The following is a 15,994-nucleotide window of genomic DNA, read 5'->3' on the forward strand; positions in this document are numbered from 1 at the left end:
ACTCAGAAATTATGTGCAAAAACTTTTGCAAACATGATTGCAATCATCTCTGGTCCGTAGAATATGTGTTCACTTACACCCTCAAGGTTTCTGAAGAATTTTGGAAATTTCTAAAGAATTTTGTGAAACATGGCACATCTCACATGCTTATATGTACATTTATATTAGCCTTGTGGTTGAAGTTTCTGTGCTTGTATTGGTCTGATTAATGAGAATACTCATTACTCCTAACTCCAAATTAGTGATGTCAATTTGATCTTTGAGAACACAGGACAATAACCAGCAAATAATTTCATCCACCCATTCAATCAGAAGGTAGCTTCACATGTTTGAAATAGAAATCTCCCAACTTACCTTCAGTCTTAAGAACTGTAAGTCAAGACTTTTGGCCAAGATGGCAGAGAGAAGACAGACACTGTGATAATGCTCTCTCTTTCCCCTCAAAAATAACATGAGAGTAATTATTTAATGGAAATTCGATCAACAAAACCCCAAAAGAGAAGCTAGTAGAAGACCACCTACCAAGAAGGTTTGTCTCAGGGTACCCATGGATGAACCAGGAAACAAGAGCAGAGGATAAGTGCTGGGGATGGCAGCTGGGGGAAGACAGAGGATCAGCCTCAGCCTTGGAGACTCTGGTGAGTGGCAGGTGTGAGATCCAGCTTTAGCTGTAGAGTCTTTAGCCAGGCAGAGAAGAGCTTCCAGAGGATGAGTTCCTGCACAGAGTCTCAGAGCAGGACTGGAAAACAACCAGCTGGACCAGAGGCCTTGAGCTCCAAACTTTTGTCAGAACCCTTTGCCCAGAACAAACAAAAAATAGCCCCTCCATCCTGCCCCTTTCAGGGCATCAGAGCTCACTCAACATAAAGAGATTAACTCTCTCCCCGAGGGCTCAGTCCAGTTTTCAAGGTCAACTCAGACCCTGATGCTGAGGACCTCACTCCAGAGAAAGCAACCAGTACTCCCTACTGGCTGACCCTTGAAATTATTATACCAAGTGAAGAAAGTCTCTAGGATCCTTAAAAGCAAACATCTGGGAGTCAGCTCAACCCCTCCCCAACACAAGATGAAAAAAGGCCAGAGAAAATAGGGGCCCATGGAGTAATACTTAGAAGAGACAGATCCTAACCCAGAGAGGCCTAGCTCTGATGAGGAGCATATGAATTCATCTCCAGCCCTGAAAACTTCCTTGAAGAAATCAGGAAGGAGTTTAAAATTCATTTGGAAAAATTGGGAAAAGAAACTCAAGAGAAAATTACCAAGTTGAAAGAGAAAATGAACATCTTGCAACAAGAAAACAAATCCTTGGAAAAAACAATTGGACAAATACAAAATGAGAAGAACTCAGATCTTCAATTGGGCAAATGCAAAAAGGAAGTGATTCTCTCAAAGCTATATTTGGGTAAATAGAAAAGTCCATCAAACATAGAATCGATCAACTGGAAAAGGAGTTGAAAAAGCTAAAGGAAGAAAAATCTTCTCATCTAAAAAAAATAGAATGGAATTGGTGGACTAATGACTTCATGAGCCAACAAGACTGTGTTAAACAAAACCAAAAGATTGAAAAAAATAGAAAAAATGTAAAACACCTCATCAGCAAAACCAGTGACCTCAAGCATTGATCGAGAAAAGAAAATCTTATAATTATTGGCCTTTTAGTGAACAATGAAGAGAAAAAAAGCCTAGATTTAAGATTATAGGATTTAGTAATGGAAAACTGTCCTGATATCATGGAACCAGAGGGCAAAATAGTTACTGAAAGAGTACATCGATCTTCTCCAGAAAGAGATCCTAAAATGAAAACACCAAAGAATGTTGTGGCTAAATTCCAGGACTATCAGATAAAAGAAAAAATCCTACAAGTAGCCATAAAGAAAAAAAATAAATACCAAGGAGCCACAGTAAGGATTATGCAGGAACTGGGCACAGCAACATTAAGGGATTGAAGGGCCTGGAAAAAGATATTCTGACGAGTAAGGGATCTTGTAATGCAGCCAAGAATCCACTACACCCCACAAAGCTGAGCCTTGTCTTTCAGGGAAAAAGATGGATATTTAATGAAATGGGAGACTTCCAAGATTTCATAAGGAAAAGACCAGGGCTAAATAGAAAATTTGGACATCAAACAGGACGCTCAAGAGACACATGAAAAGGTAAAAAAAAACACTGCTATACAATAAGATGAAACTGTCTATGTACCCACTTGAGAGAAAGAGTCTCATAACTCCTGAGAATTGTAACTCTATTAGAGAGAATAAGCATAGCCAGAAGTGATGAACACTCTTAACTTTTCTGTGACTCAGATAGAATGATTTAAAAACAATACCTACTTAAAAAGGGGGCAGGAAGGAGAAGGGAGGTTGGAGGGAGACTGAATGAGGTAAATCTCATTGCATCAAGAGGTACAAAAGACTTATGGTAATGCAGGGGAGGAAGGGAGGAGTTCAGAACCACATTTATCTCATCAGATTGATTTAAAGTTAATTTAGACATACTTAATCAATTTAATAAACTTGTCATACCTTTCAAGCATTAAAAGGGGAAAAGGGGAAGGGGTAACAGGGAGGTGGAGAAAAAAGGGAACTAAGAGAAGGAAGGGAAGGAGAAGAGGGAAAGGGAAAAAAGGGGAGGGGGTCAATTTAAGAGGCCAAATACACTGAAGGTGGTGGCACTCATAAACAAAATACTGGGGAATATGTATAAAGGGGAAAATGGGGAAAAAACAAACAGAAGGAAGATAGCTTGGAGGGCAATAAAGAGTTAGTACTTATAACTTTGAATGTAAATGGGATGAACTCTCTCTTAAAACTTAAGCAAATAGCAAAATGCATTAAAAACCAGAATCCTACAATATGCTAATTACAAGAAACTCATTTGAAGCAGAGAGAGATACATATAGAGCAAAGGTAAAAGATTTGAGCAACATATATTTTGCTTCAGCTGAAGTGGAAAAAGCAGGGGTAGCAATCCTTATCTCAGACAAAGGAGCTGCAAAAATAGATAGCATTAAGGATCAAAACCATATCCTCCTAAAAGGTACCATGGATAATAAAGTACTTTCAATACTAAATATGTATACAACCAATGGGATAGCATCCAAATTCTTAGAGGACAAGCTGAAAGAATTACAGAAAGACATAGCAAAACTCTACTGGTGTGAGACTTCAACCTCCCACTCTCAGATCTAGATAAATCGAATTATAAAATAAGCAAGAAGTAAGTTAATGAGGTAAATAGATTGTAAGAAAACCTGAATATGATAGACCTAAGGAGGAAATTGAATGGGGATAGAAAGGAATATACCTTTTTTTTCTGCAGTACATGGCACTTACACAACAACTGACCATGTATTAGGACCTATAAACCTAATGATCAACTGTACTGAGATATCCTACTATGTCTGCCTTATCACCTCACTGTCATATTCCCCACAATTGTCTTTTAAACTTTTGCATTCATCCTGTACTTTACCTGCCCCCTCCTCAGCTGAGATATTTATCTCCTGTTTTACAGAAAAAAAATAGACAAGAAGCTTCCCCCCTCCCTTTTTCCACATCTCACATCACTCCTATGGCTTTCCAATTACCTCTTCTTTCACTCCATCTTACATAATGAAGTAGCGTTAATCTTTACTAAGGCTAAGCACTTCACCTGCTCTAAGAAAGTATTTTTTCAAGTGTTTTCCTATTGCCTGTTTCCCTTCATAGACTATCACTAATTTTAAACATTTCCCTTTCAATTTGCTGATTTCCTACTGTTTATAAACATGCCCATGTCTCCCCCATTGAAAAGCAAAAAAACAAATTCCTCATATGATCTTTCCACAATGATCATGCTATGTCTCCTCTGCCTTTTGAGTTTAGAAAACAAGAAAAGCTCAACTATAATGTATAACTCTCCTTAAAGTGATCTAATTGGAGTCGAGATGGTGAATAATCAATGTGTAGCTGCTCTCTTCAGAATGGTCACATGATCTTCATTTTTGTTCAGCCTTTGTAATTATTAGTGAACATAATATGTGATAACACTTATTCAAGGTGGTGAAATGGTGAAATGATGAGTGGCAGGGAAATCAAATGAAGATTTTAGTCACTACTGTGAACAAAACTCATTCTAATCACAAAGAATAAATATTGAAAAGGTGGGCAGTCCGGGCTCCCTAGGACTTCATTTCCTTTGCAATAAATAACTGTATAGAAGGTAGTAGAGGAATATAGTTGTTAATACAGGAAAAATGAGATGCAGAAGTTGGATAACTTGAACTGATAACATCAAGATATACACATATATGTACAAATGCACTTATATATATGTAGGTGTGTATGTTTCTATTATATAAAATTATTTTAGCATTTGAAATATTTATATTATGGCATGCATTTAAAAATCTTAGGATAAAATGTTATAGAAAGGTTCCATTCTATATAAGTAGAGATAAAATCATGTATCAATAAGTAATCCAGAATCCTAACTAATAGCATTCTGTGGTTCAAAAGGAATACTCAAGTTCATCTGCAATGAACTATTGCAAATTGCCTATCTATATAACATATTTAACCCATATATTATAGGAGAAAGCTGTTTCCCTTTTTCAATGGAGAACAACAGTATTTGTCTTTGTGTGTGTGTGTGTGTGTGTGTGTGTGTGTGTGTGTGTGTGTGTTTGTATGAGTGAAGAGTTAGCTGTTAGAGAATAAGCCCTGCTAAGCATGCAGTAGCTGGATTCTAGATAGTTGGCCAGTGTGGAATTCACTGATACTATTATACTCTTAAATGATGCTACCAAAAACAGTGCCGTTTGATAGCATCTTTGAAGCAGTAAGAATGATAAAACATTATGTCATGAATCACATATGTTTTAAATGTTACTTTAACATCAAGTTGTTAGCTTCTACAAATGAGATTGTTGTCTGCTGGATGAAATGAAACATGAATCATAACATCATTCCTGATATAAATTGTAACAGAATTTGTGAAATAAATTCAACAAATTATAAGATTTTGCTGAAAGATATCAATATGTGGCTTAGTTTAGTTGATTTTGTCATACATTTAAAGGTAATTGAATTCAGCACCCAAAATGAATGAATGTTACTTTGATTATTTTCCACATTTCTAATAGGTCATCCATGGGCATTCAGTCTAATCTTTAAAGGGTTTTCATTTCTGTGACTAAGAGCTTTACTAAAAACCTTCCTCAGGGCACATAAGACATCTTTATTTCTGAGACTGTAAATAACAGGGTTGAGCAAGGGAGCAAGAATGGTTTATGAGATGGCTATGACCTTGTCCTGACCTGGAGTATGATGGGATTTTGGTCCCATGCATGCAAAGATACATGAACTATAGTACATAGCAACTCTAACCAGGTGGGAGGAACATGTGGAAAGGTTTTTTTTTTCTGAGTCTCCTTAAATTTCATGTGAAGTACAATATGGAGCTTTTGATCATATGAGGAAAGGATGATGGAAAAGGCAATTAGGAAGAAGAATACAGCACTCACATAGACTATTTCTTCATACTGTGATACATCAACAAAAGCAATTCTCAACATGGCTGGGATTTCACAGAAAAAGTGGCCAATTGTCCTTGTGCCTGTCTCAATATGGGAGAAGAAGTATATACGTGGTATGAATTATAGAATTTATGATTCCCACAAGCCAGCAGCCAGTGGCCAGAATGACATTGATTCTGTGATTCATAAGGACTGGATATCAGAGTGGTTGGCAAATGGCTACATAGTGATCATAGGACATGGCTGTAAGATTAATGCATTCAGCACCCATAAAAGTGGAAAAGAAGAAGACTTGGAACCCACAACCTGCAAATGTGATGGATTTTCTGCCAGCTATGAAGTTAATGGCCATCATGGGGACAGTATTGGAGATATTCAAGATGTTTGTGAAGAAGAGATGCTTGAGAAGGACATACATTGGAGTATGGAGTTGGCTGTCCAGGTGTATAAGAAGAATCAAGATTGTATTTCCCATTATTGCCACCATGAAAATGATGAGAGTAAGTGACAAGATTAGCAAATGATACTGGTTTGGATCCAATAATCCTAAAAGGATGAAATCGCTTGCAAATGTCTGATTCATTTCCCTCCTCATCAGAATTATTCCCTTTTTTACCTGTAGTCCAAAAGACAAATTTTCAAAAGGAAGATGAGATGAAATCAAAATCCAGAACAGATTCTGCTGCTTTAAAGGAAGGACTGTCTATAGAATTTATTTCATTACTTTAGGTTAATATCTTTCAATTCAATGAAATCAATTAAATTATTTCTTTGAATTAATTGGGTACTTGGTATCATCAATTCATTGAAGGAATTGCTGAGAAAAAACAAAGAGGCTAGTCTTGGTACTTCTACATTCCTGTTCCTTTCCCGTTTGATTAGTTAGTTGAATAGACAATCAGGAAGCTTGAATCAGCCTCTCAGTACCTAGTCTTTCCTTTCACTTAACAGTATGAACCATTTTTCAGTGCAATGAAAAGATCATATACTAATGGAACTTTGCAGGAGAAATACTTGTTTGTAAAATATGGAAGCACACCAATAGTAAAAATTCCCTTAAGCAATCAAGGCTTGTTTTGCTTATATCATCTCAAGTCTCATGATCACCATCATAATTAGCTGGGTTTTTTTAGATTTTTTCAAGGCAATGTGGTTAAGTGGCTTGCCTAAGGCCATACTGCTAGGTAATTATTAAATGTTTGAGGCCGCTATAATTATCTTCTTAAAATTAATTTTGTTTTTAACTTATACCTTAAAACAAGCATATCATTAAAACAAAACATTAAAAATTCTCAAAGTCATTCTCTTCTTTTAAATCTTTTTTTTTGGTAGCCACTGCATTTTATTGGAAAACATTGATCTATATTTTTCTTCACAGCTTGGAACTGAACACAATATTGCCTGGTTTAAAAAATAGAACAAAACAAACTCAAGCCACTCCCCAAAGAGCCACAGCCCCCTCCCACCTCGCCTGCCCATGTGCCACAGAGGGCCGGGTCTCCACCTGGGCTTCCCCCGGGGAGGAGGGCACCAGGGGTTGGCGGAGAGAGACGACTCTCTCGTGCCCGGCGGCCTCGCCTCCTCACCAGGCCCGAGCGGGGTCAGTGCCATCCAGCTGGGTGCGGGGAATCGGGCGATCGAGGAGGAGGGAAGGAAGAACGTAAGGAGGGAGGAAGACCAGTCTGCCCACGGCTCCTTCCTGGGCCCAGACATCGTCGGCGAGAAGTTTGCTGATCATGTACCAGCGGAGGGAGAGGCTGACTAGCAGAGACGAAGCAGACGGCGAGCCTAGGACCGTGGCAAGTGGCTACAGAGATGCGAGGGGGGCCCGGCCGGGGTCTCCTACATTGCTTATTGCAGCTAGGATCGGTAATGGTAGTTGGGTCACCCCCCAAGCTATCATATATGTGGATATATATGCATATGCAGATCTAGACACACACACACACACACACACACACACACACACACACACACACACAGACACGTAGCTGGATTTTGCCTGAAAAAGAAAAAGGAAATCCAAGACTGGAGCACCTCGCCAAGGACCATTGACACATCCACTCAAACTGCGGGACTGGAGCATTGGAAGCGCGGGGGGCTTTAGCACCCGGTATTTACAGAGGCTTGCTTTGGGAGGGGGACATTTACAGTTTGGACATGGTGCCCGGGGAGCGGGGTCTTCTCTCCCCTCCTCTCCCACAGGCCAAAACTTGGTAGAGCCAATCGCTGATTATTTGGGAATAGAAGCCCATGGGGTCTGTAATGTTGTTCTTCCCTGTCCTGCCCCCCACCCGGGGCCCGGGAGTGCCTCCTCCCCGGGGTCTGAGGCCAGGCCGCGCGAGGCGGCCCCATCTTCTTGGTGCCCCCCGCCACCAGCCCCACCTCGTGGTGGAACTCCTCTCCACCTTTCACTGCCCCCCCAGGTTTCCACAGCGCCAGACGCATGCAAACCGCTAAAGGGTTTGGCTTTCCTGCCCCAGGAGGGACCCTCTCCCCCACCCCCTTCGGCCGCAGCTCCTGGCTCGGGGCCAGCACCGGCCTCCGAAAACAAGGCTGAGGGATCTCGGGGAGAGGAGGAACCCGAGAAGGCCGTGAAGGCCGAGGCCCCGCTGGGGGGGGGCAGAGAGGGGGGAACGAAGGGGGGAGATCACAGAGCAGTCACGCAGCTTGGGACAAGTCTCGGGGTGCTTTATGTGGGCTGCTCGGTCATCAGTCAGGGTTGGCTTAGAACCAGGTTATGCGAGTAAGAGCGCGCGAGAAGAGAGATCTAAGGACCACGGGCATCACCGGCTGCCCTTCGCGGTCACCATCTGTACCAACTCTGCAGAGACAAGACGGGGAGAGGGAGCTTGTTAGGCACATCTATCAGGACGGGGCAAGCCCCGCCGCCGCCGCCTGGCCGAGGGTCAAACCCACCCTCATAGTTAACCTGGCCGTCGCCATCTATGTCGGCCTCTCGGGTCATCTCGTCCACCTCCTCGTCGGTCAGTTTCGCGCCGAGGTTGGTCATCACGCGGCGCAGCCCCGCGGCACTGCTGTAGCCATTCCCGTCCCTTCCAAGACGCGCAATGCCTCTGCATGTCCCCCTCACGGTCTGTGTCCTTCATCTCTCTTGCCATCATGGTCAGGAATCCTGGGAAATCGATGGTCCCATTGCCGTCTGCATCCACCTCGCTGATGATGTCTTGGAGCTCAGCCTCAGTCGGACTCTGACCCAGAGACCTCATCACAGCGCCCAACTCCTTGGTGGTGATGGTCCCGTCACCACCCTTCTCAAACAGCGACAAGGCCTCCTTGAACTCTGCCATCTGTTCCTCAGTCAGCTGGTCGGCCCTGGAGGGCGCCGGAGGAGGAGAAGGAGGAGCGGGGGTCGCGCGGCGCAGGGCACTGGGCTCCGGGCGCAGCAGGGGGCACAGCTCCCGCCACCAGAGACAGCCGCCCGTCTGTCCCGCGGTCCCGCCCCCGCCGGGCCTTTTTAAATCTTTAATAACATTTTATTTGAGTTTTTGAGTTCTACAATTCCCCCCCCCCCCATTTTACTTCCCTCCCCCACCCACAGAAAGCAATCTATCAGTCTTTACTTTGTTTCCATGTTTTTTTTACATTGATCCAAATTGGGTGTGATGAGACAGAAATCATATCCTTAAGGAAGAAACAAAAAGTCTTAGAGATAACAAGATCAGACAATAAGATACCTGGGTTTTTCCCCCTAAATTAAAGGGACTAGGCCTTGAACCTTGTTCAAACTCCATGGCTCTTTATCTCGATACAGATGGTATTCTCCATTGTAGACAGCCCAAAATTGTCCCTGAATGTTGCACTGATGGAATGAGCAAGTCCATGGAGGTTGACCATCACTCCCATGTTGCTGTTAGGGTGTACAGTGTTTTTCTGGTTCTGCTCATCTCACTCAGCATCAGTTCATGCAAATCCCTCCAGGCTTCCCTGAAATCCCATCCCTCCTGGTTTCTAATAGAACAATAGTGTTCTATGACATACATATACCACAGTTTGCTAAGCCATTCCCCAATTGAAGGACATTTACTGGATTTCCAATTCTTTGCCACCACAAATAGGGCTGCTATAAATATTTTTGTACAAGTAATGTTTTTACCCTTTTTCCTCATCTCTTCAGGGTATAGACCCAGTAGTGGCATTGCTGGCTCAAAGGGCATGGTCATTTTTGTTGCCCTTTGTGTGTAGTTCCTAATTTCTCTCCAGAAAGGTTGGATGAGTTCACACCTCCAAAAGCAGTGTAATAGTGTTCCAGATTTCCCACCACCCTTCGCACAATAATCATTACCCTTTCTGGTCACATTGGCCATTCTGAGAGGTGTGAGGTGGTACTTCAGAGAATCTTTAATTTGCATTTCTCTAATAACTAATGATTTAGAGCAATTTTTCATGTGGCTATGGATTGCTTTGATCTCCTCATCTCTAAATTACCTCTGCATATCCTTTGACCATTTGGCAGTTGGTGAAAGGCTTGTTTTAAAAATATGACACACTTCTCTGTATATTTTAGAAATGAGTCCTTTGTCAGAATCAGTAGTTGTAAAGATTGTTTCCCAATTTACTACATTTCTTTTGATCTTGGTTACAGTGGTTTTATCTGTGCAAAAGATTTTTAATTTTATGTAATTGAAATCATCTAGTTTGTTTTTGGTGATGTTCTCCATCTTTTTCTTAGTCATAAATTGCTCCCCTTTCTATAGATTTGACAGGTACACTAGTCCTTGATCTTCTAATTTGCTTATAGTATTCTTTATTATTCCTAAATCCTGTAACCATTTGGATCTTATCTTGGTAAAGGGGGTTAAGTGTTGGTCTAATGTAAGTTTTTTTTTTCCATACAAACTTCGAATTTTCCCAGAAATTTTTATCAAAGAGAGAGTTTTGATCCCAATAGCTGGACTCTTTGGGTTTATCAAACAACAGATTACTATAATCATTTCCTGCTAATGCACCTAGTCTATTCCACGGGTCTACCACTCTATTTCTTAGCCCACACCAAACAGTTTTGATGACTGATGCATTATAATATAATTTTAGATCAGGTAGGGCTAAGCCCCCTTCTTTTGCACTTTTTTCATTAAATTCCTGGAAATTCTTGACTTTTATTTCTCCATATGAATTTTTCTAACCCATTAAAGTAATTTTTTGGAATTTTGATTGGTTGGGAACTAAGCAGGTAGTTTAGTTTTGGAAGAATTGTCATTTTTATTATATTAGCTCTACCTATCCATGAGCAGCTGATATTTGCCCAGTTATTTAAATCTGATTTAATTTGTGTGAGAAGTTTCTTTATAATTGTTTTCAAAAAGTTTCTGAGTCTGTCTTGGCAAATAGACTCCCAAGTATTTTATATTATCTGAGGTTACTTTGAATGGGATTTCTCTTTCTAGCTCTTCCTGCTGTATTTTGCTAGACATACACAGAAAAGTTGAGGATTTATGAGGGTTTATTTTATAACCTGCAACTTTGCTAAAATTGCTAATTGTTTCCAGTAGTTTTTTGGAGGATTTCTTGGGATTCTCTAGGTAGACCATCATGTCATCTGCAAAAAGTGAGAGATCTGCAAAGAGTAAGAGTCAAAGTCATTCATAAAACACTATTTCTACTTCTATATATGATGGCTTCTTATTTTCTTATCACTTCACTCATCATCATTTTTTCAAAATTTTCTATTCCTTTGTATGATAATTGATCTCAGTATTTTCTATAATTCAGTAGTATTCCATCACAACCAAACACCACAACTTGTGAAGTCATTCCCTAGTTGATGGGGATCCCTGCAATTGCCAGTTCTTTGCTAACACAAAGAGTTTTTAAAAAATGTTATTCAAATTTAAACTTAGTTATTATTGAATTTCCCAATACATTAGTATTTTCTTTTTCACCCTCTCCCTATTATCTTATATTTCCTCCTCACCATCTCACTTCCCTTCCCATCTACTCTTCCCAAATTTTGAATGCCACCCTTTCTCCCAGCTTCCTGTGTGAATTCACACAGCACTCCTGTAGCTGTACCCTTCAAGATTCTAATCTATATGGGTCTTTAAAATCCTTCCCTACATCTGGTCTCTCAGTTTTCTTACCTCTCCACATGTTCAGAAGATCCTTACATATTTTCAGTTGTACACATTGTTTATTATTCACCCAAGATGAGAGGAAAGGAGTTGATAACAAGATAAGCAAGTAAGTTGCATTTGATTGAGGGGATATGTATGCATGCATGTATTCTAAAATTTTTCCTCAAACTAAAGTCAAGTTTATACTGCTATAAGTTATAGCTTCTATTCCCTTCCACAGATTTTGAAAATTTGTCCAATATCTATCTTTCTCCAATCCTCTGGTACTTATCCAATTGACCATAATATATCAAAGTCACTGTCATTCACTCAACAATCATATCTGCCAATTCTTTCTGTAACTGAGCATATAAGTCATTAGATAGACTAGAAAGCAGAATGGAAATATAGTCTCTAATAATTACTCTCTGATTTTCTAGATTTGTGACTTTGATGAAATCATTTAAACCCCCCCCCAAGCTATTTTCTATACCACAAATTGAGAAATAGTGTACCTCACAGTGTTGTGATGAGCCATCTAATTAGTTTAAGGAAAATTCTTAAAAAACTCTATATATTTATCTGTGGTTGTTCTTCAGTTACTCAGTCAAGGTAGCCTCTTAATGACTCAATGGAGTAAAATATTCCAGACTCTTCTATTATATATTATCTCATAAATTTGGCCCAAGCTCATGTTGATTTTTTCAGGACACTTTTGATCCATCTGACTATTATCCCTTTTCCTTTTGCTTTTTAATCTTTCTTAACATTAGGGATTTTTTCATTGAATCCTATGTTCTCATTATATAGTCAATGTATTTGTGCTTCAGCTTCAGTATTTGGCATTCCAATGAATTATTCAAATTTAATTTCTTTATGTATTAACTGATTCAATCTATTTGTTTTTCTAGAGTATCTGAAAATTCTCTAGCACCAAAATCCCAAAGTGTCACTTGGGCAACATTCAGTTTTGCCTGTAGAGCCACTCTCCTAGCCATTCAGTGCTGCTGGAAGAACTATGGCTTTGATCATACAGACCTTTTCCTGCTGTAGAAGGAAACAACAAATTATTAATATATTTGTCAGTAAAAATGGACATTAAAATCATGTCAATCCTATGATTATTTAGGTCAGCTTAATTGAGTTTATGAAAAGTTATCTCTTATTCTCCTCTTTTACTCTGACAAATAAAACTCTATTATTTATTACATTCTTTCCAGCAGTAAAGTCATTATCCTTCAAAAGAATGAAGAAAGGTAAATGTAAACTGATCAGATCACATTTCTCTCCATTGTTAGTGATGATCAACTCAGCTTTGTCTTTCCCTTTTGTTTCCTCTTATTGTTTCAAACAGTAGAAGCTAAAAGAAAACTCTCTTAATTGCTTCTCATTTACATCAGCTTGTTGCTCCATTTAGAAACACAATAAATTCAATATACTCTCTTATATAAATTCCATAAAATTCCTTGAAAAGTGTCTTTCAATAGATGCCACTGGGATTAAAAAAAGTAAGAAAACTCTAATTATTGAAGCTTCTATTTCTTTGTCAATATTGAATAAAACTGAAATGCCAGCCAAATTTGCTTTCAGGTAAATAGCCTCCTAATGTGATGCTACTTTTTCCCACACATGATGCTCCTTTGGTACAATCTTTTCATGCTAATGGATTCTTAGGATACATTATTCTAATATAACTTATAAAAATCTGCTTTTAGCTTAGTACTTCTGAGACATTCATGAAAAGGAACTGAAATGGAAAAAATTGTAAGATGGTAGAAAACGTATTTCACTGAAGGAATCAACTTGCAATTTGGATTTTCTAGAATATATTGTGCTGAGAGATATTGAAATGAATTTCATTTCTCTAAAATTGAAAAAGTATCATAGGAGAAAAATTTGAAAAAAGGTGGAAGAGAAGGAAGTGGATTTTTGATCCAGAAAGAAGTGGAGTTACATCTGTTATCAATTACATAATAGCTATGTGACTCTGGGAAACAAAAAGCAAAAAGTGAAAAAAAAATCTCACACTGCTACAATTCAGTTGTAAATTTTAGTTGTCAATTTATATAATATTAGTAAAATTGACACATGTGAAAGAATAATTTATCCCAATTATACTGTGATAGAATATTACTTCCCTTTAGAGAATACTAATTTTTGATATGGATGACCTTACTCCCTAGTTAAAATTAAAATTTTCCCCTTAAGTTAATCATAAACATAGGAGGACAATGAGCATAACTTAAGGAGACAATCTTCCCAGGAAGTGATAGCTATTTTTCAGAAAATCATTGTTTATAGATGACAATCTTTGCAGATCAGTTTTGAGGAAGATGATCTACAATTTCTAAGGGTAAACCCCTCAGGAGGATAACTATTTTCTCTATTCTTTGTTTTTGTAAAAAACCCACAAATTTCTTCCCCTTTTCTTTGTGACCATCTTGGATGATCTCTGCATATAGGTTTATTGGTAAATCTCTGAGAATGAAACTTTCATATCTATTCTATGTATTTGTTATGTTATTTTAAGCCTATATTCTTAAGATTCTTATATTTTTTGGTTCAAAGACATTAAAATCATTTGTTTCTACATTTCTTCCAGTTCTATGTCTATGATCCTATCTTGATAAAACTAATCACATAATCTATCCAATAAATACATCTGTATATTTAAACTTAGTAAACAGTCCAGGAGAAGTATAATCTTCTTGCCTTTAACAGAAATTAGTCGGGCATCATCAAGTGTGTCAGTAAGGGTTCCTAGGGCTAAAAAGAATATCAACTGCTACCAATTTCTCCATTTTTCCTAGATGAAATTAAAATTATCCACCTGAATAGAAAAAGCAATCATCTATCTCCTCCCTAATTAAATCAATTCATTGAAAGAAAAAAAGAAAAAAATCAAATTGGTACAGACATAACAGAGACATAATTGACTAAAGGAGCATTGGTACAGAGACATAACAGAAACATAACTGACTAAAGGACCATGCATTTTCCTGTTTCCTGATGCAGTAGCTACTAGAAGGTATTACCTAAATGATACCACAATTCAACATTCTTATCTCATCTCCTGACCTTTCTGTCCTTCTGTGAACTTACCTCTGATTCTTCTTGAGGTGAGAATCTAACTTGTGCAAACATATAAAACATGTAAAACAACAATTTCTCAGGCTCTATGAAGTCACTCCCAACTCCTAAACCTCTGAGGATTAGAGAAATTCCAGGTAGAATTTGTTAGTGTTGCCTATTTTAGGGAAAGCATTTCAGTGTAAAAGTAGGAAGAAATGTTAAAAATGTACTGTGAAATATTACAAAGGGCAGACTTGAATTAGTGAGTTTCCTGGTAGGAGAATAATTCAAAAAGAGAATAGATAACTACTTGTCCTCCTTCTATATTGGTGTATTGTGATTTTAATGAGGTTCAGATTTGTTCCTGTAAATAACGCTCTCATGCAGTTGAAAATGAAAGCATTTTAATAAAGCAAGGAATAGATTGCTTACAATAATATTCAATACAGCAAATAACATATATATATATAAAATATATATATGAAAGGATTATTAATATTATAACAAAAGTAGAAGAGAAAGATAAATAAAACATCATCAATTTGGGGGAGCACCAACTCTTAATTCCCTTGGCTGGAGAATTCTGATTCAACAGCCATGAGTCCGGAATGGGAGAGCCACAGGCAGAACGTCTTCTCCATGGGTGGGATTCCCATTTCTTCTGCTTCTTCTCCTCTTTCTTCTTCTTCTTCATGATGAATGATTGTAGTCTCAGGATATTTATTAGAGGAGAACAAAGGTTTGTTGCCAAATTCAATTGGAAAGGATCCCATAGTTCTTATCATGAACATAGAAGTCAGTAAGTGTTATGACGTTAGGAAGATGTCTTATGGGGCCACAAGACACAACATAATTAAGGTCAGTACTGTGAGAATAGTCATTTCTTTTCAGTACTGTTTATGTTCCTAAGAAATGGCTAGTTCCTGGAACTCTAAGAAGGCGGTCAAATCACATAGGACGTGTTCCAGGGGGGAAGGACACGTTCTCATACAGGCTTGAGTGAATTTACACATATAAGAATTTCATTTTCTTATGCAATTGGATAGAGTTGAACAAAGTAACCTCAAAGGTTTCTCTGAACTCTTGAATTGACAATTCCAGAATAACTAAAGAGAACTATTCAACTATCAAGGAAACTGATTTGGTTGTTAGAGTGTAGCCCCAATCATATTTTTTTTCATTCCAAACAGTTTTACATATTAGTTTCATGTAGTTAATGCTAATGTAAACTGTCTTCACATTAAAAGGTAACAGTGCAATAAGAAGAGTACCGCATTTGGAGTCTGAGATTATCATTTCTAATTCTCCTGTTAACTACTGCTTCCATGATTAT

The 15,994-nt window shown here is 38.5% G+C and overlaps 1 pseudogene; it reads right to left on the reverse strand.

Annotated features, from left to right (window-relative positions):
- Nucleotides 1-8,301: 8,301 nt before the first annotated feature.
- Nucleotides 8,302-15,355, reverse strand: LOC141504040 (calmodulin-like; annotated as a pseudogene).
- Nucleotides 15,356-15,994: the final 639 nt, after the last annotated feature.

Source organism: Macrotis lagotis, unplaced genomic scaffold (genome assembly GCF_037893015.1).
Source record: "Macrotis lagotis isolate mMagLag1 unplaced genomic scaffold, bilby.v1.9.chrom.fasta BILBYCTG039, whole genome shotgun sequence".
Classification (NCBI taxonomy): domain Eukaryota; kingdom Metazoa; phylum Chordata; class Mammalia; order Peramelemorphia; family Peramelidae; genus Macrotis; species Macrotis lagotis.